Below are 24,035 nucleotides of genomic sequence, written 5' to 3'. Positions count from 1 at the left end.
AAGACGAGGGGGCTCGCTCTCTTCTGTCAGCCCATGAGATCCATGCATGCCCTCAACAGCTTTTTCTGCACGCAGCAGGACTAGCTCTCTTCTCTCCTCCGAGCCCCCGATTCTCACATAGCATCCCAGACAGAGGTTTAGCATGCTCTCTGACCAGGCACAGAAAAAAAAAAAAAAAAGTAGAGTAAGTGGTTCTATGGGGGGAGATCGATATTGTAACTATAGTAAGTGACACCTGTCTTTAGATACAGGAAGGACCCCACATCTGCTGCAAGTTCAGTTTGTAGTCAGAAGCAAAAGCAAAGGAGCAGGGTTAACAGAAGCCCAAGCAGATCCAAAATGTCAAGATAAGGTGTTTTCTGATTGCGTAATTTAAGCCAAATTTTCAAAATTGGCCATCTGATTTGTGCTCTAGTCCAACTATTAGCACAAAGCCACAGTAATAAATCCGAATATTTTGCAACTGCAGTTTTAAAGATCAATCTTTTATATATTAGTGCTTTCTAAGTACGTATGCAAATTAAGCCTTAAAACTCAGTCTTTGAAAAGAAAGGAGTTAGCAAAAGCAATAGAAATAAAGGTGTCACCCAGTCAGGTGTCTTCCAAGGCAGTCATAAATACAATAAACTCTGTTGGGACATCCTGGACAGATCTCTTCAGAACCGCAGAAAATTCCCCACCACTGAAGAAATGCCAATGTAATTAGTGACATGAATTTTTTTAAACTTGATTTTAATCTGTTCAGTGTATAACCTGGTTTCATGCTATTTAAAAAGAATTTATGGTAATACTAAGTCAAAGACTTGACAGACATCTAAACATATTGCACCGCAGTTATCAGCTACATTTGTAATGTCCAAAACATCAAGCTCCTTGGATAACCTGTAAGTTCTACAGTATCAAATTACTCATTACCAATTATGCTGCCTTTTAATTCTTCAGCAGCTGATTCATGCAATGTTTTTTCCACGATCGATTTTAAGTTCACTTGGATTACCATTAAGCCAGCTATCCTATCATTACCCGTTTCATCCTAGCTATCTTTTTAAAATACTGACAGCACATTAGCCTCTAATATGCAGAGAATGCAGCTTCCATAGTCTATCCTTGCTATAGCCAGGTTATGAAAACTTTTTCTGAACATACTAGGGTGATTTTCTTTTCTTTTCTTTTAGATCAATCAGTGCAGTAACATAAAGAGGAAGTAACCTAATTTTTGCTCCCAATAATGAATGAAATGTCACTAATCGCTATTCTCTTGGTCATCTTCTCTCACAGGCACAGTTTTCGGAAGCATGGTGGCTTTTTTTTCAAATAACTTTTTCTGGGATAACAGAAATAATCTCCTTTCCTAAAGACATTTAATCTTGGGCAAAAGGGGTAAAGGAAAAAGCTGAGACATGCTAATTCCAGCTACAGCTATGCTTGAGTGTCAGATCAAGCCTGCTTTCAAAGCATCTAGGAGCATTATGTAGCTAAGAAGAAAAGAAGATAAATACAGGGCAAAAGTATATATTTCTGCAGATCATGAGGGGGGGAAAAAAAAAGTACTTTCTACATGCACTTTTATAAACCAGCAAAGTAATCAAATATCACAATAACAATTATAAAACCTAAATTAAGTAATTAACAGGAAGACAACTGTTAATAGAATATTCTTATGCATTGGGGAAAAAAAAGCAATATACATTGAATATTCGTTTTAAGGTAAGTGCATCTTGCTTACTATAAAGCAAGTGTTCTGAGGAGGAAAAATATAGGCTGTGCCTAATAAGGAATTAGGGGAAAATACCACAGCAGTATTTAATTTATTTTTAATTACTAAATTAGCAGTGAAATATAAGATTCTGCAGGAAGGGAAAGTAAGACCTTTGAATTTTGTCAACAGTCCTAAAAGTATACTGATTTAGGAGTGATTGATGCCGGGCGACACCGGATCATGTAACAGATTAATACTTAACCAAAGACAGAGTGTTGGAATCATGCCAATCACTGAACATGGAAATTATTCCCTGCTTTGGTATATACACACAAATATAGTATTTCAACTTCCTTTAAGAAAAAAAGGCTCAACAGACTTACTAGAGGCTGTTTATGCTGCTTGTTAACAGGATACATGCTACAGGTGCATAATTGCCTAAAGCAATCACTTCCAAATGAAATAAGGCAGTTTTACTGTTTGCTTCCTTTCTTCCTTTACCTCAAGAGAAACCTTGCATTTACTTTTGTCCCAATGGGAGGAAAAACTGCTGCCAGCAACTCAGATGGGACTGAACTGATTAACTGATTAACATCCTAGAGTAGAAGGTTAGAAAATGAATTTTCTATTATGGAGCAATTGCCATTGGAAAGTAATCTTGTTTATTAACTGCATTTTTACCTTCTCTGGAGGGTTCCTTGACAGAAGATAATGGAATTTGCTCACTCTTTATTGTTTAAAACTATAATCATATCCAGAAAAGCAAGCATTTACTGTGTCATTAAACCAAGGTAGGAAAGACTGACTTGAAGAGTTCTTGATGTCTTACAAACCTTTTTATCATTTCAATTAACATTGCCAAATGTTCTGTTTTATATTGCAGACATAAATGAAGTTTTACAGGCTTTCTAGGTGTGTTTATATCCTAATTAATTTTAGCAACTGAGATTAGTAGCAAGAGTGAGACTACGCGCAGAAAGCACAGGAATAGCTATTAAGGGGCAGGACCATGAAAAGCAATTCAGTTGCCATCTACCCAGGGAAAGCTGCTCGAAGGCATTTGCAATATAGTGCCAGCACAACTTGTTCGTATGCTAAGTTTATAATTTCCAAACATCAGTTTAAAAGTTTTGTTGCTTCTTCACCCTGTCCTTTGATGTAGCAAAAGACGACCCTCACAAAACCGTGTTTCTGTTTCCTTACTCTCTGGGAAAAGTGAACAATGCTGTTTCAAAGATGCCTTTTCCTAACACTGAATTCACCTTTTTTTTTCCATGTAGCAGAATGACTCTGACCAGCATTTAGGGTGCTTGCTTGTTTGTTCATCCTTCTGCCTCTACATGAGAAGACTTAGCACCGAGCTGAATGAAGTGGAGCACATTCACGGCACCTGCAATTTCCTTATCATAAAAAGGGTTGCCTTGCTCAGATATTTCCGATCTTTAGTCCAGGTTTTCTCTCTCCTTTTGCCTTTCTATGTTCTTAGGAGACCCAGAAAATGTTGTTGTCCTTCCCCCCTCCCTTGTATGCCATCTGCAAACAGCCCAATGTTCTGCATATGGTACATTTACAGATGTGGTGATTTGGATGCAAGTTCAATCTGAGGGGGAAGATTGATTGATCTTAACATATTGGCAAGCCCTAGTCTCAGGCTATGAATAAAAACAATATTTCTCAAGTCGTGTGTTATTACTTTTCGTTTGTTGCTTATTGATTAACTGTCAAGAGTAAGATCTTGGGGTTTAGAACGAGGCAGCTGTGGTGGTCTTTTTTTAAAAAGTTTATAAAATAGAATATATAACAGCAAAGGCCAAGGTAAAACCAGACAGTGTTCAACATGGCATTGCTGTGCGTTAAAATCTTTGCTCACAAAGACCTTGTAAATTATAGCACTAATTCATTTTTCCAAATCAAACGTTTGTTCTCGTCTCAGGAAAACTTTCCATTGCTTTTGTGGAAATTGCATGAAATGGAAAGCCTCTTCTCTTTTTTACTTTTTATTTGGTTATAAAATAGGAAATACATTAACTATAGGAAGAAAGGAATGCATTGTTTTAAAACAACAAAGAATAAGAGAGCTTGGTTTTTAAAACAAACTGATCAAGTTAACCATACATTTGAAACTCGTCTTGCATCTCAAAACAAAATCCCTGTCCCTTTAGCTCAAACCCTAAACTACAGTCCAGGTAAACCAAAAATTTCGGCAGCTAGCAATGAAAGACAAGAACATACAGTTTTGCTGAAAGGGGCTGGGATGGTTCTCAGAGCCAAAAAAGAGTTAACCAAGAAAGCTCTAACCATGCGCCCATATATAAAGCAAAAGAATGACAAGCAAGTGAATAAAGCCCTATCATACCAAGGCCACGGTGCAGCGAGGATGTAATAATTGTTCCTTGTACTTTAGCACAGTACCTTTCCCGATTGCAAGAGGTTTCTAACCTGAAGCACCCTTCTGCTTCCCTCTTCCCCTGCCACGCATCATTCCTGCACACCAACCCACTCCCACGTGGGCCACCGCAGATATTCCCTCACACTTGATCTGTACAAGAACAGCGGCGGGAGCCACTGCTCAGTTTCTCTCACGCTTCTTTTCCCAGTCCTGTTGGCATCTTGCCGTTCCTTTGCAAAGAAACCTCAAGGCTGCTCCACTTCACGTGTGGTTATAACGGCTTTCGAAGGCTCATTTTCAACATCTGGAAATAGTAAGAGCACTGCATAACCTCCCTATGCCCCACCCTTAAAAGGATCAGAGATCCAGTGGACTCTAGAGTTATTCTGACAAGCTGCAATATGGGAATAAAGACTTCACAGTGAATGTTTTCTTGAAAGTCTTTTCCTACTTAGGATTACTACCCTTTCACACAACAAGAGCTAATTTTTTTTTTTTCCCATTTGGAGAAAGTTTTCTGTAGATATTCTGCTCCCCCCCAACGCATAATAATAGAAAAGAAAAAGAAATGTAAAACTTAGCTGAAAGCTAAAATTCAAAAATCATTTCAGTTAAGACAATAAAAGCCTTTTCAGTCATTAAAACCTAGACTTGTACATTACAATTAGAATTTCAATGACATAAAATTAGGTTAAAAAAACCCTTTGGACAAATTCTGAACATTTTGAAAATATTAAAATACCTAGTTTCAACTATATTGAAAAGTTATTATAAAATTTTCTTTCACATATATACGTGCTAACAGTTTGCAGCTCTTGAAATTAATATTTTGTGTGCTTTTCCTTTTAATGATGCTTTGTTCATGCATTTATAGTTCACACAACTAGCTGACAATTAAATAACTGACCTTGACGTTTCAGTGTAGCAAGTACCACTCCACAGCTTTTACTATGGGACACCACGACAAAAACTACATAATGCAGATTATGTCAAAAGCTCTGCACTCCACATTTGCTTTGTTGTAATTAAAGTAACTTAGTAAGTTTGCAGCAAAGAGCAAATATTTATAGAAGGTTTGAAATTTCCTGTGTTGTACGCACAGAAAGAATGATAGTGTCCTATCTGCCCAGACTTTTCAACAATAGGCAAATACTGTTATTACAAAACTGCTGTTTTTTCTCCCTCCTCCCCAAGCTGTGAAATGAGTCCTGCGGCTTGAATGTAGTAGGCACTAAGTCAAGAATGATACGGACTGTTTTTTTCTTGCTGAAAGAAATCTCCTTCCTTTAAATTAAAAGAGAGTGGCTTGGATATTCTGTCTCAACAGACTAGATTTTTGATGGATCTAGCTTTTCAAAGTAGTTAATTTACTATCTACTCTAATTTGTTGATAATCAAGAGCATGTTTATCGAGTGATGCCCCTAAAAATTCATTCAGTAAGAGATATAGCTCAACCCTTATCAAGTAGTTTGCTTTGTTGTATTGATAAAGGTCTTTTGGTTTCTCCACCTCTTTCCAACCTGTACGATAGCAATAAATATCACCACTGATTAACCATACAGAGAATATTTGAAACATGAATATGGTATGTAGCTGTACAACCGTATAATGGAAGAGTCAGTAAAGGTAATAAAAGAGTGATTGTTTTCTATTTCCTGTGGTAACAATGAAAGAACATAAAGATCTGTCAAGAAATAATCAGAATAAGCCACTTGGCTAAGAGAGCCAATTGTTTTTCACTTACAAGCTTCTGTAAGTTCCTGGTTTTGTAGGGACTTCAGACATAAAGCATCAGAATTAGATTTATCAAGCTAAGATGACAAGTCAATGCTTCTTTCCATGGAATTTAATCAAGAAATTTCAGTATAAATCAACACAGAAAATGTTCTCTTAATTATTAAAGCCATCTTGCATATAAATATTCTGTTTCTGAAATGTTATTTTTCATCTCCTTCAGCTCTGGAAATCAATAAATGGACTGAGAAGCAGCTGTAGGCTGTGAAAGAGGCTCTCCCACACCTATGGAAGGATTTATTTGGGGCAAACAAAAACAAGATGTCAGCACTGGGCCTAATTTATGAATGAACTATAGCAGAGAAAACGGTGATATTCATTGTCTAACCTTTTTGTGAATTTTCTTTTAAGAATACATAAATATCCTAGGTTTCTCTGACAGATCCTGTTACAACATTAAAGATGATGTAGGCAGGTTGGTTGGTTTCCCCGTTGTTTAAGTCAATGACCATCACATAATATTTTTTTCTCTTAACCTTTAAATAAACATTGGAAAACCAGCGAGAACTGAAACTGATTTGAAACAATATTCCTAGGACAACAAATGTCAAGCTAGGAGAGGAGAGATTTATTGTAATTTATTTATAAATGTGCTTTAGAAGTAGCCACAGGCTGACTCTAATGACTTTGCAGAAACTATGCAGAAACCTAATTGTTTAGATTTAGTTTTGCCAAACCATGAAGGGGAAAAAAAAAAAAAACCAACAACAGTATTAGTTTACTCACACATTCCTGGCAGATGCTGCTATTTACAGTACGTTACGTTTAGCAGTAAAAGAAGTCCCTGTCCTATACTTCTATAACACTTGCTCCAGCAGCTAGCAATAGCAGATACGCAGCAAAAAGTCCTTTAGCTCAGCCAGCACCGACCGCGTCTGCAAACCGACTGAGCCAGCCCAAGAAGGGATGCACCACAGGCGACACAGTACCTTTGTAGGGGATTTCAAATGCTACTTCAGTGAAGTTTTCGATAAGGTTTAAAGGAGCTTCAGCAGCCTATTAATACTATAAGGCATTTGATTTTCTCAGCACAATACCGCTGCGGTTGATGTTTGTTACAGAAAGGCGGTGACAACTTGTTCTAATTTTGTTATTGAGTAAACAAAGCTATATATTACCACCATGTCTGAATGGCTGTTCTCTGACCTTCCTGCAGCCTCAATGAGAGAGCGAGCATGGAAAAAATATGCCAAAAAGCGCCCAGTTTCTTGAGGCCTAAAGTGGGAAGACAGATGAAGTCAGCTGGGTGGTGAATCTCGGTGCTGCCTTCAGACAGTGGTGCGAAGTCATGCAAAATTGCTGTAGAACATTGAGAAATTTCTGCATTAAATCTGGTCAGGAGAGCTTATAACGCAACAGATTCAATTAGAGTGGCAACAGTAGTTTTCTCTAGTTTCTACCCTGTGTTTCTTCGTTGACTGCTCTTGTTGTGTAACTTTGCCTTCTACCTTAAGCTTCTCTCCTTTCCTACGGTAGCTGAAACATCAGCTAATTGACACAACATACTGTTTCACATTCGTCTACTGGTGACAAAACCTCACTATTTTGATTGCAGTAAAAGGAAAACCAAGGTCATAACTTAAGACCCTTTTTAAACATTTGGATTTTACCCAGTGCAAATTACAGTCTAAGAATAGATTTCCTTCTATTAAGTTAACTTGTGATCTGGCAGATGATGGAAGACCTACCTGGGGAAGACAGATATAATCAATACTATTTTGTTTACAACTAGGTTTGGAGAAAAAGTTCAGACACCCACAAAAAAAAAAAATTCTAGCAAGAAAAAAAAAAAAAAGGGCAAATTAACCTGAAAGGAAATTTGAGTGATTCAGAAAATGTAGAAAGGGAATAAGTAGGAAAATGAACAGTAGTTTAATTTGTGGGTAAAAGAATGTCTAAAGTTAATTTTCAGGATGTGCTTCAAAGAATTTTTCTCTGAATATCAGTCTAATCTGTCATAAGTTGTGCATCAAGAATCATCTATCGGTGTCACAAATCCTGTGATTCATTCACAGCCCACTCCTATCTTCTTCGTGGTTTATCAAGGTTCAGCCAACACATCTTGCACTCTAACTGGTAGGAACAGATTCTGTATGGGGCAGAAAACACTGAAGTAGAAAAACGTTAGGGAGTAAAAGATAAGCAAGGTTTGCAAAGTTCAGGAGTATGAGCTCTATTTAAAAAATGGCAATATGATCAGTGAACTTAAGAGAGTTCAGTAGTTTCAGATTAGGCTGCAGACTGACAACCGGTATTAAATGGAACTACATTCAAGAGGGTCGTGCAAACTACATGGGAAGTGATTTGATGGAACCATCAGCTTCAGGAAAAAACATAGCTGCAAAATCAGTAGTGGAGACGAAAACTCACTGTTGCACTAGTTCTGTGGTTACATTTCGGTTGCAGTTGTAGGTTAAGCTTCCGCTAGATCTCAAAGTCCATTAAAACCATCGAGCTTCATGCCCCAGCAAAACAAATGCAAGGGCCCAAACATCTGCCCGTCTTTGCCCATATGCAGACAAACATACGGGTACATCACACAGGTACTTCTGGTCCTGCTCTTCATCCAGTGCAGGTAGCCAGAAAAGTTACAGTTCTTATAAGTGCACTTCCTGCATGCAGAATAATCAGTTAACAGGGGTTATTTACTTCAATATACAGAAAAATTTTTCAGAACACGCTTTGTGTTTGTCATATGCTCAAAGCACATGAAGTTTTCAGGATATCTGAAAGAAAATTGTGTAGGCTCTGGTCCTGACAGTTAATAATTTACAAATGTGCACAGAAGATCAATCTCAACAGAAGAGCTTGAGAAAGTCCCCCTGCAAGACACTGCATCTCATAGAAAAGCCCAACAGCAATAACAGGTTTTGGAGACTGCCAGGATGCAGGTGTACAAACGAGAGTATCCCAAGCATAATCCAAACCACATCAACACGCTTTGATGTAGAAGCGGCTTTTCCCTGGACTCACAGTGTGGTCTGGCGTAAAAACTGTCCTTAAAACCCATCAGATTCCCCCATACGTGTAGCTCAGCAAATATGAGTGACTGAGATGCATTATTATCTGCTGAAAAAGTTTAATGGTTTTAACTACTGAGCCACTACATCCTTTGGTGATGCAAACTTGTATAAAACTCAGATCCCCTGGTCTGTTTTTGTTCTGGCTTACTGTCATGGTTTAACCCCAGCCAGCAACTAAGGACCACACGGCCGCTTGCTCGCTCTCCCCACGGTGGGATAGGAGAGAGAATGAGAAGAGTAAAAGTGAGAAAACTCATGGACTGAGATAAAGACAGTTTAATAGGTAAGGCAAAAGCTGTGCACGCAAGCAAAGCAAAGCAAGGAATTCTTTCACCGCTTCCCATCGGCAGTTCCCGTGTTCAGCCATCCGCAGGAAAGCAGGGCTCCAGCACGCGTAACCGTTACTTGGGAAGACAAATGCCATCACTCCGAAGGTCCCCCCTCCTTCCCCCAGCTTTATACGCTGAGCATGATGTCTTATGGTCCGGAATATCCCTTGGGTCATTCGTCCCAGCTGTGTCCCCTCCCAAATTCTTGTGCCCCCCCCAGCCTCCTCGCTGCTGGGGTGGGGTGAGAAGCAGAAAAGGCTTTAACTCTGGGTAAGCACTGCTCAGCAGTAACTAAAACATCCCTGTGTTATCAACACTGTTTTCAGCACAAATCCAAAACGCAGCCCCGTGCTAGCTACCGTGAAGAAAATTAACTCTATCCCAGCCAAAACCAGCATACTTGCCCATCCTTTCCAGCTCTGTAACACTGAAGCAGAGTTGCAACAATGAACTCAACAGTGATGGAGTTATTTCTTTCATTCTCCAAGCGTCTTTGGAAAATTTTCAGTTGAGCGTCCTTTTTTTTAATCACCATTTCATTCTGAAAAGCCTGCTGACCTCTCTATAGTTCACTGAAGTTTTTTTGCCCAGTAAGCTACAGGTAATTCATTTTACTTTGCAATTTCAACCCTGTCTCCCCCTGAGTAAAAGAAAAGCACTCCGTTCTACCTGCAATCAAAAGACAATGATTTTCATATATATAAAGCATTTGCAAGTGCTACAATATGATTTAACATTTTAACGAACAGCAAATGATGGCTACATAATACTCATTCTACGCTTTGTTCCATATATTCTGCAGGTTGAACTATTAAATGTCATTTATCAAACATGTTAAAGAGTATATTTTCTTTCTCTGCATGTACAAGAAACAACAGTTAAACTACTTGAGGCTTTTTTCCAAGCTAGAACATTTTACTGTACTTTTCCACAATGTGTACTTAGGGCGTTTTTTAATAATGGTAATGTAATGACACTTGATTAAAAACAAACAAAACTGATCAGCCAAAAGCTCTTCTATAATCCCAAATGCAATTCTAGCCAGTTTGCTTTCCTGACACCAAGGCTGGCTCTTAGTATCTACCATCTGCTTTTAGAAAAAAAAAAAAAAAGTGCCCTAGTAATTTCCCCATAAATGGCATTTTTATTGTTTGTGCTTTGCTCATAAAGAAAAGCCAAGATATTTGGAAGTTTCTAAATGAATTAGAAATTTGTTTTTAAGAGCTATGAGGTTTGTTCCTGCCTACCCAGGAACCATTTTGACAGTTAAGTTTTAAGTTCCGCCAGGGGTTACAAGGATGGCCACTCTGCATAATACCACAAATCTACAGCTAGTGTTTAATATATATTTCTGTCAGTTAAAGCAAATCAAGCTTTATTTCCATGAACTCAAGAAATTTCCTAAAGGTCAATGTTACTCTTTGTGTAATGAGGTCATCTGTTATGTTATATTGACTCCAGCTGCTTTGGGAATAATTCACTTACCTCCTTTTTCTATTTCAGTAGAGCAGTTAAATTAAAAAGTATGACCTGTTCATTGAAAGAAAACCAGTGAGAAGGAGAGTGCTCCTCACCTTTCTACCTGAACAGGTTCTTCCCAATATTACTGCGCTGGGGGCTGGGTGTTACATACCCTTTTCTATTTCAGATCCACAAAACAGTTGCCCGATTCATGGATCGGGCAGCACATAATGACCAGCAGATTACAGGCACGTCCCTTGACAAGCGTAGTAAGAGCCTTTACAGACGAACGTAAATACGTTCTGCAGATTGAGGGCAAAAGTTGAGTTCAATTTTATGACTCTTAGCAGCTAAAGAGGAGAACTGCGTTTTTACAAGAGGAAAGAAATCAGAACCAGCAATCATTCAAATGAAGTTGCTGCCAGGTGTTTAGTGCTTGGAGGAAGATGCCTTTCCTCCGCACCTCCTCTCTCACCAAAGATCTGCCACTGAAACTAATGCCTCGTACTTGCTTCAGTTTACAAGCAAATTTTTTATATTTTACTATTTCTCCCCCCATCTTGCAAGCAAAACAGTTAAATTCACTGCTGAGAGAAGACACAGATTAATTGATCTTTCTCAAGAGTTCGTTTCTATCAATAGCAAGCCATTAGCCAAATCATTGCCAGCGAGTGAAAGGAGGTACACATTAATACTGTGCCATTAGTGTGCTCCTTAAGTACAGTGGAAATGTCATCTGCGTTCAGAAAAGCAGCAGCAAAAAAAAGATGAGTGACATTTCTGACGAAAGGAAACAAAGGAAATGGCTCCTTTACCTGAAAGCAAAAACTTTTCAGGTAAACTCAGGCTTAGATACAGAAAAGCGAAGGGCAAAAGCCAGAGTGGAAAATGCCAGCTGTGCCGCTCTTCTCCCAACCTCGCCTTGAACGTCTTACTCAAGAAGAAACACTAGCGTTCAACTAAAATTCCTGTTGTTGGAAATTGATTGTTACAATTGCTATTGTAAGAACTTAGCCCACCTAACTAAACATCAGATGTATACCTAGGAATAACTAAGTAAAATGCAGATCAAAACGAATTGCTGAATCAAAGCTAACAATATGGAGGACAAAAGTTGAAATCCATTATGGGTTGACATCTGTCTTCATTAATTGCCTTCCAACACATCGAATCCTGCAGCCAGGATTCTCTTTTCTTGTGGAAATGTTTAAGTACTCTATCTGTACCTGCGACCCAGAACGTAAAATCTGACCAGATTTCCTCTGATTTGCTACAGTTAGTAATGGGAGAGTTGGACTTCATTACAGGTCTTCTTGTCAAAAGACAACTTTTACCTTATTTCCCCTTCACTTCCCCTTATTTTTGTACGACTGATGAAGCAAAATGAGGAATACAAGCTAAAATGTCAGCCAAAAATTTAAGAAAGAAAATGTTCAACTAAAATGCCTAGTTTGACAATCACAGTTACAGGCTTATCCATTTTTCTGAATCTTTGCAAACCAAGTAAGAGTTCTTAAAGCTTGCCAGTTCATAGTTAGTCTTTGTCCAGCGACTGCCAGTTTTGCTTCTAAGCATAAACTGGTAAACTGTGAAAGTATATGAAGCCAGGCTCAGGAAAAGGTATCTCATGGGAAGTATTTTCCTTTAATAATTTATAACTGCATTTTTTGTTAGCCCCTCCAAGCCTTACACTGATCTCCTTGTACTGTTGCTTCTACTGAATTCTGCCTCACTAATTTACCCTTAGCAAGCAGAAAGATTTTTCATGAAATTGCTCGATGGTGGCATCACGGTCTCTACACAGGGTGTGACACAGAGTCTTGTATACAGCTTCGAGTCTGAGAGGGGCAGATTCTGGATTTCTGCTGTGTGAAAAACGTAGCCTGAAACACCGAGAGAGAGGAAAAGGAAGAGCAGGTTCAGATTAGATCTAATCCTTACTTAACAGCCAGCGTTTTCTTCTACGAAGAGGGAACACGTCCTTCCCTTCCCCCTCCCTCAAGACAAGCAAAGGTTTTGCTCCTAATTGAATTCTGCAGTTCAGAAAAGAGCTTAACGTACCACAGTTACGTTTTTCCAGCACTCAACTTCTCTATGCATCATAGCAGATGATGTCCTTAGTTAAACGAAGGCCAAGAGTTCCCCAATAGACCAGAAAGGCTTTCTGACTAGGTTAGCTGTTAATACAGCACGTCCTGAGAATATACAATCTGAAGACTATCAGGGAAAAACATTCAGCCAAAATCATGAGATACACTCTAATTATGAAGTGAATCATGGACCCTTTCACGCAATTAACATTTTTTGTCTGCTGTACAAAGCAAACTTAAAGGCCTGCATAAACACTGCGGAGACACCACTGCAGTCCTGCACACTGCTCGCACAAAGCTTCCCACTGGAGGTGAGCATTCCGCAAAATTTGTCTTGTTTCCTGCTGAGAAATTAATTTAGTTTCTGACCATATTAATCACTAAAAAAAAATTAATAATTTTTCTATCCTGCTCAAAATGATTACAAATAAAAGACCAGCTCAAGGAAACGTGTTTCAAGCGATTTGGGAGAATAAATGCATATTCTATTGGAGGTTTGGAGCTTTCTCTTCAAATAAGTGAGCCAAAACACTGGCCCAGAAATGTCACGAATGGAAAATGTCTAATCAAAGCCTCCAGTCTGGTAAGAACAAATTATTGGCCACGGTTCATTCAAATACTCACGCAGTCATGCACAAAATTCTGTTTTGCTCAACAGCAAAATATTCATACACTGTCATGGTATGTACACCACGGGTACATACACTTAAAGTTTACCTTCTACGACCTCACCTCATATGTGCATAAAGGTCCTGTTAATGTCCATTCATCACATGCGCAGACCTTAGAGTTTAATCCGTGTAACAACATAAACTCTGATCTGTTAGTAGACTACTCAGAGGAAAAGAAAAAAAAAAACCAAAACAAAACAACAAAACACACACAGGGAAACAAAAACTGCTCTATCCCCTTCCTCTGTACTCCTCCACATGGAATATTTTTATAATTAAATAAAAATATTAGACCTGCAATTTAACACATTCAAAGAAATTATACTACCTCAATAAACTAAAAACCTGGAATCAGTATTTCTGGGTTTAACAACAGAGACCTTGAATTTAAACTGCTTCTGAGACTATTCTTCATTGCCTCCATCTTTGCTGTGATGAGAGATCCATCACCTGATCTGCTGCAGAGAAGAACAGTGCAGAAGGAAAACAAGGTAAAGCATAAACCTAAACAAGAAGAATGGGTTTAAATATTGACAAAAATTATTCATCTGATTTTCTCTTTTACCTTCCCTTTTCATTTTTTGCTGAGATTTTCACAGCTGTATTTGAGTACGCGTAACACGCAAGACCTAACACCAGTAAAATGAAGCAAGTTTTTGGCTAGTGTCCCTCAGAAATGATTTGAAAAAGCACACAAAAGCTTGAAGACTACTGAAAAAAGTGAAAGCTTTTCAATTGGTTTTAAATCCTGTGTTTTTCTGTTTAGCTGTATTTCTTTCTTTGAAAGTGGCTGTTTCTCTGCACTAGAGTAGGGACGGTAGGTATCTATTTTCCCCAGCCGATCACTTTTGCATCCTCATCCGAGCAGCAGCCGTTCCTCCGAAGTGCGGGAGTTGAGATCATACCACCATGGCATCAGCATCATTTCTGTTGTGCTGCATCTTTTAGCCATCAGGTTCTTCCTAATCTGTTATCATTGTCTGGAAAGCATTACTGTGTTTATTTGCATTTACAAGTCTTTCTGTAGTTTTAAGTGCTTATTAATTTGTTTAATCTAAATCAAAGATTACCTTGTTTTTGTACCTAAGTAATAAAAACTGAAATATGCCTCCACCATCATAAAGCTGCTTCTGAACAATGAGAAGCTTTTTCCCAGCCACCACAATCTGGCATCCAATGATCTCTGCAAGTTGCACACTTAATTAGTCTGAGAAACTCATTAAGGTATCTGGAATATTAAGATGATAGCATTGTTCTAAATAGCACTGTGTGCAATCTAATATGGCAGATGGCACAGACTGCTGACACCTGTGCTGGTTTGCTATCTTGCTGACAGATACAAACAGTCAGCAGTATAATTGTAAGATACATAATCATAAAAAAGGATCTGAAAATAAAATACCCATCAAATCTTCAGTTTTCTGGATGCCTGTTTGTTCATAAAGAAGCATTTTGTATTCAATCACTGAATTTGAAACAAGAGATGCACAGGTTGAGGTTTTGTTTTTATTTCTTTAAATGCCACTTAGGTTTTTATGCACCATTCTACTTAGGAGCCAACTGTATTTTTCCTTCTGTGGAAGTGACAACGTAGTGCTAGTGGGGTCATGAGAAACTTTATTCCTCCTCACCTGAACGCTCAGATGACATATTCACTTTTTTGCTCCTCATTAGTCCAGACTCAGAGAGTACTTTCAACGCTCCAGGGGATCTGATTAAAAATGGACAAGCTTTACGATGCCACAGCTTGCAACTACTTTACCTCTACCTATAACACTGATGTGATGGGAACTCTTATTTCTCTCTAGCAAATTATGATATTTTTAGGTTTTAAAGAGATATGCAAAACCCCACAAACCCAAAGTTAATTAGCAAATCTCACAGTGAAATGGTGTACCTGAAATCATATCGAATACAGAGAAAAATATCATTTGAGATTTAAGGTTTCTTATTTGCTTTGGCTTGAGATGGAAAGTGGAAGGATGAGAGATGACTCAGCTGTCACAAGATTAAAAAAAAATGTTCTGGGTTTTCTATATGTTTTTGGAAAAATGGTACTTTGGTTGCACACATCAGTACTACTGGTAGACGACAGGATAGTATCCATTCACAAAAAAGGAGAGGGAGAGAAGAATATATTTGGGTTATATTCAGCTTCTAAAAAGAACCTCTACCAACAAACATTTCTGCAATACCTAATCCCTTGTACAGTCAAAAAAAAAAAATCTTCCTCATTAAGCCTCCTCAACATTTCAAAAACACCACACTTCCTTTTGATTTGCTTTTAGTTAAAGTAATAGAAAAATAATAGTTGGCAATATACCTGCTTACAAAGACTTAGTAAGATTCAGGACTGCTTCAGTTGTCAGGACCATGTCAGATCTCACACACTGGTGGGGCTGCTTACAGAGGAACCTGAAGAACTGCCATTCAAAAGAGTGAGGCAAAACTAATCTCCGATTCCTGGGATACTTTTTCTATCATCCAGGCTATTATTGCAGAGATGAAATAGAGGAGTACTCTTGTGGAGAACTTTGTGTAGTAAAAAGTTTCTCCCTTGGACCACTAGTCTTATCTAGTAAAATTACAATTTGTGGTTGACCTTTTAAAACCTATTCACATAATTTTACATAGAATTGTTCAAGAAGCTTGGATTGCTGCAGGTAGCTTTGTCAGAAAGTAAACTGCAAGCTTTAATGCTGCAGTGACGGGGTTTCTTTTTCTTATTGAAATAAGCCTGGATGCGTTCCACCAATCAATGCTGGAAATTAATTTCTTATGTTTCCTGGCATAAATATGTCTCATCAGCACTGACTTTTTGTACCATAATCCCAAAAGGGCAAAGCATGCCAACCGATGCATGCTGACAGATTTGCGATTATTGGCAACCAAGGTAATACCATCATGTTTTGTGAAAGCCTGCATTTTCAGAAAACTCTTAAGATATGTATTTTATCTGTGCTGGCTATTACCTCTTGTGGTGTTAATGCCGCATTATCCATTCCTTCAGCTTGATCTTTCATCTTCAGGTCAGAGGTTAGGCTTACCAGACTACAACTTTTCTATTATTAAGTATTCTTTCGCACCAAGACAGACACTTGCCCTGCCCTATGTGTCAGGAAAACTGTCCTTTAGTGAAGAATAGTCTTACAGAGGACACAGTGACATACTCATGAGAAAACTAATGGTGTATTTTTCTTCCGTGAGAAGAAATTAAACAGCTCGCAGCACAGCAAAACACTTCCTAAGCTTAAGAAAATAAAATGCTATAAAAATATTAAATTACTCTTCTGATACTACTTTTAATTTCCCGTTACTGCAAAACCTATTTTATTAAGAGCCCATAGAGGTTGTCTACTTGGTTAACTTAATATATAGGTAACACTAATCTTGCAACTCAGTTTGCATGATATTCTGTTAGTGAAGCGTAAGTATCCATACCCTACTTGAAGACATTTTAAATACCTAAGAATTAAGAAGATTTTTTTTTAATGGAGGCATACAAAGAAAATAAGTATACAACGTGAAATACTTTATCAGTTGCAAGCAGATCTTTACAAATATAATGAAAAAATTAAATGAGGTTGAGGTTTGGTCTCTTACGATAAATCTCTTAATTAAGCAAACCAAAAACAATTGGCCAGACGCTATGAAAAATGTCATATCTCTTCTATCACACTTCTGACTCTCGTCCACAATTTTTTCCCCTTCCAGGACAACTCTTATTACACTTTGGCTCAGTAAGCTTTTCTCATGAACTTTCCCCAGCATAAATCATTATTTATTTTGATCAGATGTACAGAGGGAAGGAGAGAGAGGGAAGTTGCCAAGAAACTAAGTGAAATCAGGAAAACCTAAGCTCTCCCCAGACATAGGTTCATATTAATCTTTATACCCGGGGGAAAAGGCGGGAGTCTGAAAGACTGCAGAAGAGCAAAGCTTATGAAGAAAATAAACAGTCTGTTTCTTCTTCAGAACCAAAATAAGAGAATTCACAATTATCAATGCTCTTCTGAAAATAGTTTAAATACATATGCTCCAGTCGGGTTAGGCGGTTTCTTAGCACAAATTTGTCCTGCTTTATTTGATACAACCAAACACAGATGAGATTCTTCCTGTTCGAGCACATTTGTCAGTTATCATGCAAAAATGCCCATCTCCTGAGAAAGCCATGTCCTTCTAATATGACACAGTGAAAAACACAGATTAAGGAGGAAAAGTAGGGCTGAGAAAGGTGACTCTAATTACTTACAGATTTGGTTACAAATGGTCTGCAGCTTGGCAGCTGGGTGTCTCATAAGCATAGTTTTCTTCCATCCTCTTATCAATTTGACATTACGCACTTCGTTTGAGGACTTGGAGTCTCATGGCACAAAACAATTTTATTCTTAGGAGTGGTAGATGAATGAGGTGTCTCCTCTGCTACAGCCTACCCTCCCCATTGTGGGTGCTTAATCCTGGGTAGATTGCTGCTGGTGGGCCTACCTGCATGATGCTGCATTTATCATCACCACAGAAAGTCTTTTGCAGCTGATCACCTTTAAAGAGCAGAATGAACTGGCAAAAGTTTTTATTTTTTTTCTCTACTTTGCCAGCAGTTCCATCAAACTCTTCTAAAACAAATCCGGACAACCAGCTGCCTAGTATCAGTGTTTCTCAGCTGTAGACACACATAACAGAGAAAAATCAGGGGTGAACAAAGGCTTGATGAAAGGGGTAGAAAAACCTGCCCGGCAATAGAGAGAAAAAACTTACAGGGTTTCAGTTTTGATAAACATCAAAGGAAAATAAAGCCATGAAAGAACAGATAACTCACTATAGTTTACTCCTAGCTTTACATTCTCCATCCATAAGATGTGCAGTTATTTTCTTTTTCAAATATAGATTCTATACTGAATTAGGACTATTCTGTTAGCCCTCAATTGAAAAACTGCATATCCTTTTAAGAAGAATTTCAAGAATAAGAATTTTGAATTTATCATGATTTTATTTTGGGATACCATTTGCTCCATAAAGGTTACTTAAAGTAATCCAATCTTTAAAAGTAAGAATAATAAGTTTTAAGTGGCTACCGTACTAGCTTGGAATTTTTCTCTTGAGAGCTGCTATAATTATTAGCTGTCCATCCAACGGAGCTGATTGCAGAAGATGATGTTACACACATGCTTGAGGTAAGGGCAAAAACCAGCAGTATGCTATTAGCCCCCTCCTCTGTCACATTTCTATTTTATATATATTTCCATTTAAAAACACATTTTTATTCCAGGTTGGTAGACTGGACAATTAATCCCCAGGCATTTGCAAAGGATCTCAATTTGACAGCAGGACATACATTTATATTAGTTTTCAGAATGTGAATGCTCTCTGGATAACCAATTCCATTCTCAGTACTTCAGTATGAGATTCAGCAAAAGAAGATTATATTTGAACTTAGCCTAGCAGGAAGCTTCTAGCACTGTATTTTGGACTTTTTCTCTGGTCTTCCTAGTCTCTTGCCAACTACTCGCTTCTATGAGTGACAAAACTGTGAACACTATTGGAATCTTTTGGTAACAGCTATGAGTGTTACCAAAATTATATAGGTTTGGGTTTTGTTGGGTTTTGGGGGGTTTTTTTTTGGTTTGTTTGGGGTTTTTTTTGTTTGTTTGTTTGTTTTTTTTAATTCACCTCTTTCCAAGAGTAATCAGAGATACAGCATTGGTTTAGGAATGTACCATTTCCAGCCCAATTTCCAGGAATATTGATACAGTGCTCTCGCTTCATATCAGTGGCTGAAGGCTCTACCTTCACCAATTTCTGCATGGAAACGTTATGGAATGCTATTATTTGTAGCACTACAAAGTCACTGTGGGACTTAAAACACCCTCTCCTCCCGCCTTTAAAAAAGTTTTTCTGTTCAAGCTGCTGCTGCTCGGATGTAGACGAGATACAAGATACAGAGAGGTAACAACGTCCTGCAAATAATCAAGCTTCAGGTACCGCTTCCATGTATTTGCCAAAAGAGGTCTCCACTCTGTAAGGTATATCAGTTTACTGTCACATCAGCAAAATTCAAGCAAGGAAAAAGGCCAGAAAACTTACTTTAGCAGATATGATTTTCATTTCCAAAGAATTATGGGTGTATGAGCACACTGTCTTTTTCAGCCCATGCTTTTAAAACTACCAGAGCCTGAAAGAGAACTTTTTAGATAATCTACGTTAACCCGAAAGCAAACAGGGCTAGCCTACTCAGAGAATGAAACCCTGAAGAAAACTGCCCTCTATATTACCCACACACCTGTAAAATTCACCCTGCTATTAAGATCAGAGTGTTTGGCTGAATTTGGCATTCTGAGGGTTTGGTTTTTATTTGGGTTGGTTTTTTTTAACAGATAACTGATGAGTTTTGCAATCTACTTCAATTTATTTCTTAGCTTCCCAATATATAATTTCATGGCCCTGACATACAAGAAATCTCCCCCTACAAGGATAAGAAACAAGCTGTATCTTCTCTTAAAAACATACAAAAAAAGGCAAAAGTTATGTGGAACACAGAGAGCGCAACACTTTCTCCAAGGCGTGTAAAACAAATTTTGAGGAGGTCCATAATATTGATCAGCTTTGATTTAAAAAAAAAAAAAAAAAGTCTTTCATAGTCACTTATTTGGGGAAAATTTAAGTTTCCTTCCTGTCACTGTTCCAAATATCGTAATAGCTTTGGGATTAGAAGACATTTATTTTGGTATAGCAAGTATATAGACCTGGTTTTTTTCATATCAGACATTGCAGATTTTGATTAGCTACACCTCCTTAGATTTGGGTATAATACTCTAAATCATACTTTCAATACTACCAATAGCAGTGCTCAAGGCATCATCTACGTTCATCCCTTTGTACTTGATTTTCTGATGAGGAAAGCACTGACATGGCAGTACAATAGCTAAATACCAGGGAAATCATTAATCAAGAATCTGAAGTAATGCCAGATCTAGCTTCTGTCTTAGATCACTACATTCCTGCCCTATTCCTTTCCCACATCACCTGTTTCTGAATACAGCATTACCTACCCACCAGTGCTGAAACCACACAACCTAGGCAGCTGATGAGGGTATCTTTTTTAAGGTAATGCATTTGAACCAAAGTAAATTACATGGTTCATTTACCATCTATTTACTTGTTAATTGACTCAGTCCAAATCCTTTCACATTTTCATTTTCATCAGAGTGATGCAGTGGCTGGGTAGTCTTAACTTTCAGGGAGTTTTTAAAATGAGTCATAGAACTAAATTGTGTGCAATGCTGATCTCCTATAAACAAGATTTCCTGTATGATTCACGCACATATTGACACCATTCACATATCCGGATTGTCAGTGGTAAATTAACATGTGTTTACAAAATGATGTGTTTACTCCTGAGAAAGCAGGGGGGAAGGTTAAAAAACAAAAACACATCAAAAAAAAAAAATCTTTAAAACGCTCAGAGTACAGACTTATTTCCTGGATGATTTCAAGTCATCCATCCAATCCACCAGCCAAATTCATAGTTTATATACTTTTAAAACATACTGTGCTTTTACAGACTGAGTGCATCATTGTACCTCAGTGACGGTTACATATGTACTTATGCGTGCATTTACTTGTAATGACTAAAACAAATAAAAAGGGAGGAACCACACTTATTAAGTGCCTGCTCAACACAAAAACTAGCCTGAAACTGCTGAAGCACTCTGTGACTGGTGCAATTCACATTCTAGGTACACAAAAAAAATTCAAAAAAAAAAAAAAAAAATCCTTTTTCAGTTATTTCAGATTTAAGGAATTAGTTATTATATCACCACTTTTGTTTCTGCTTTATTCTTAGATGTACAATATTAATAGCTCATTAACAAACTGTAAACATCCATTGTGACAAAATATAAGTAATTCAGAGAGAGAGAAAGAGCATAAAATGGGTTATAACCAGATTTTGGGGAGGTGTGGGGAGGTGGGTGAGAGCAGCTTTTCCCAACCTGTAAAGAACAGATGAGCGTGTGTTGCATATGAAATTAAATTGCAAATCTTAGCGGGGTTTATTATTAGCAAAAGGACTGGGTTTATTTTTTGACAAAACGTGGTGGGGAGAAAAAGCAAGATAAGTAAAGGAATACAGCCTGAGATTCAGACACTGATAAGTATTTTAACAGAACTGTGTGAACCTGAAAGCCAAACCCGGCATCCTTCCAGGGCAAGCACTTCGATCTTTCGCTGCCAGCAAAAGACACACATGTTACAGCCTAAAACCAGGATGTCTTCTAATCACTTCTTCGCCCAGCTTTCCGCCCAACTGCCTTAAAAATCTGGGCCTGTCCCTCATGTACCACAGAAACACACTCGATTCCAAAAAAAGATTCAGACCTGCACAACGTGTAAGAGAATAGACAAGAGGGTACAGCAGCATTGGCTAGAGACAAAATAGAGCCTATCCCACAGATAAAACCTATTTGTAAGATGCTGTCAAGGGAACGATAGATGCAAGCGCTGGGGAAATATTATTCCTATTCCGCTGTTCCTTTCGAAAAGGAACTTAAAACTCTACTTTTTTTGATTTTTTCATTGTGCACTGTCACCCTTTTCCTTTTAAAATAAAAAGTAAAAAACAAAGACCCCAAAACTGCTGGTTAAGGTCAAATACAGCAGAACTTATTTGTAATGAAAGATACAATTGTGGAGTTCAAAGTCTGGGAAAATTCACTGACACGTTTCACTAGGAAAACAGAGACCAAAGGAGAGTTCAACAATGAAGTTACTTCAAGTGACAAAAAAGTCACTTATAAGTAAATAACTTCTACCTTATATAAGCATTATAGTTTAAAAATCCTTGCCCTGAAAATGTAGTATACCAACAGCATTTAGATTTTATGTAAAATGGAAGTAAAAGTTGGCCTGTGTTCATTAGTCAAACGAGTTCAGCTAGCACATACAGAACTGCCTCTGCAATCACAAAACAAACACATAAGGTATCTCAGTTACTTTCATCTATCTGATGCGGGTACTTTAGAAATCTGCCAAAATTTAAGACTAGGATTTAAGTAACAGATTTCTATCCCTTCCCTCTAGGCTGCCCCAAGAAACATCAGCCATAGTCCTCACCTCCAGGTAGCTGCTTCCCACTTTCATCCAACAGAAGACTACAGCTGGCAATTTAAAATTATCACTAAGTGGTGTCTATACACCTTAAAAAATCCCCGTGGCATGAAAGCTGCTACAGACAAAGCAAATCGTTCCTGTAGGAAGGGGAGGCAGCTGAATAAGTAGCCGAAGGCTGGGAGCAGGGCAGCACAGGAGAAGGCAGCCCAGCCAGAAACCCCAGCGTTTAGAGCATTACGCTTGTTTCACCTCCCCATTACTTCAGCTCCCCTTTTCCATCTTTTGACTTGCCTTTGTGGTTTGCTGCAATGGAGTTGGAGTTTGGTTTTCGTTTTTGTAAGTGCGAGGCATACTGGAAGTCTGATTTTAATCAGGCCTTCAAGGCATAGTTATACCAATAATTGCATCCTCCCAGCTATCAGGAAGATCTTATTTGAAATCAAGGCATCGTACTGTGCTTGAACGTGGGTCTGGAATTCACTAATTCTCCTCTGAAACGTGGAGCCTCAGAACCTCACAGGTCACACTAACATGATTGAAATCCCCCGTGGGTAAGGAAGAGCAAGAACTCTTCCGACAGATTTTCCTTTCAGTCTTGGTATCATTTTACTTTCTATGTCTCCTAGGCAATTCTCCTTTAGCCAAGAGAGGTTCTGTCACTCAAATATGCCCATGGGACTTGATGCAACTTGTATTGACTAAAGGGGGAAGGAAATTATTAGTATTCTTGGAATTGCAAGGGTTTGGTAAGCCACCTAATACAAATCAGTGGCTTCAGGTTGAAATAATGTTTTTTATTAACAGTTAAGTGACCTCTCTGAGCCACTAAAAAGAAGTCACAGAGTGAAGCTCTATTTGACACTCTTCCAGAAATTGTTATTTATATTGAAAGATTTTACAGCTAAAGAATCAACTTTTGTACCTAAATGTTTAAGGTATTTATACCTAAGCCATTGTGAACTACAATGTCGATGCCTTCTAAAAAAAGGGAAAAAAAAACCAAAACATTTCTTCCATAGTATCAACTATTTATTTCTTGAACTGACAAACAAACGGATAAAACCATTGAATATTTTCTACGGGAAAAAAAAGGCCTTAGAACAAACTTGTTAAAAATAAATTAAAAAACAGGTTTGTCCTTTCCATAGTGTACGCTAAGAGATCCAGTAAATATTTTCATATTTCAGTGAGCGCTACCTGATATTTTGTTGATCATACAACTGTTTTCTTACTCCAACAATTTTTGTATACAGTTTTTATTCAAGTCAGTTCAGAAAGAGTCTTCACCCACTCCCAGATATTGTACTGAGAGCTGCAAGGGGAACATGCCTGGGGGACGCCTCATGTTTCAGTGAGAGAAGACCTGGAATGCGAGAGCTAAATTAATTCTTCTCATTAACAAACCTTAAACACAGACCTTATATAATACTAGAAATAATAATGTGCCAGGCTCTCATCCAGTGTAGTTTTGCA

This window comes from Harpia harpyja, chromosome 2 (genome assembly GCF_026419915.1).
Source record: "Harpia harpyja isolate bHarHar1 chromosome 2, bHarHar1 primary haplotype, whole genome shotgun sequence".
NCBI classification, from domain to species: Eukaryota; Metazoa; Chordata; class Aves; order Accipitriformes; family Accipitridae; genus Harpia; species Harpia harpyja.
The sequence above is the reverse complement of the archived record's forward strand: the minus strand, read 5'-3'. Positions refer to the sequence as shown.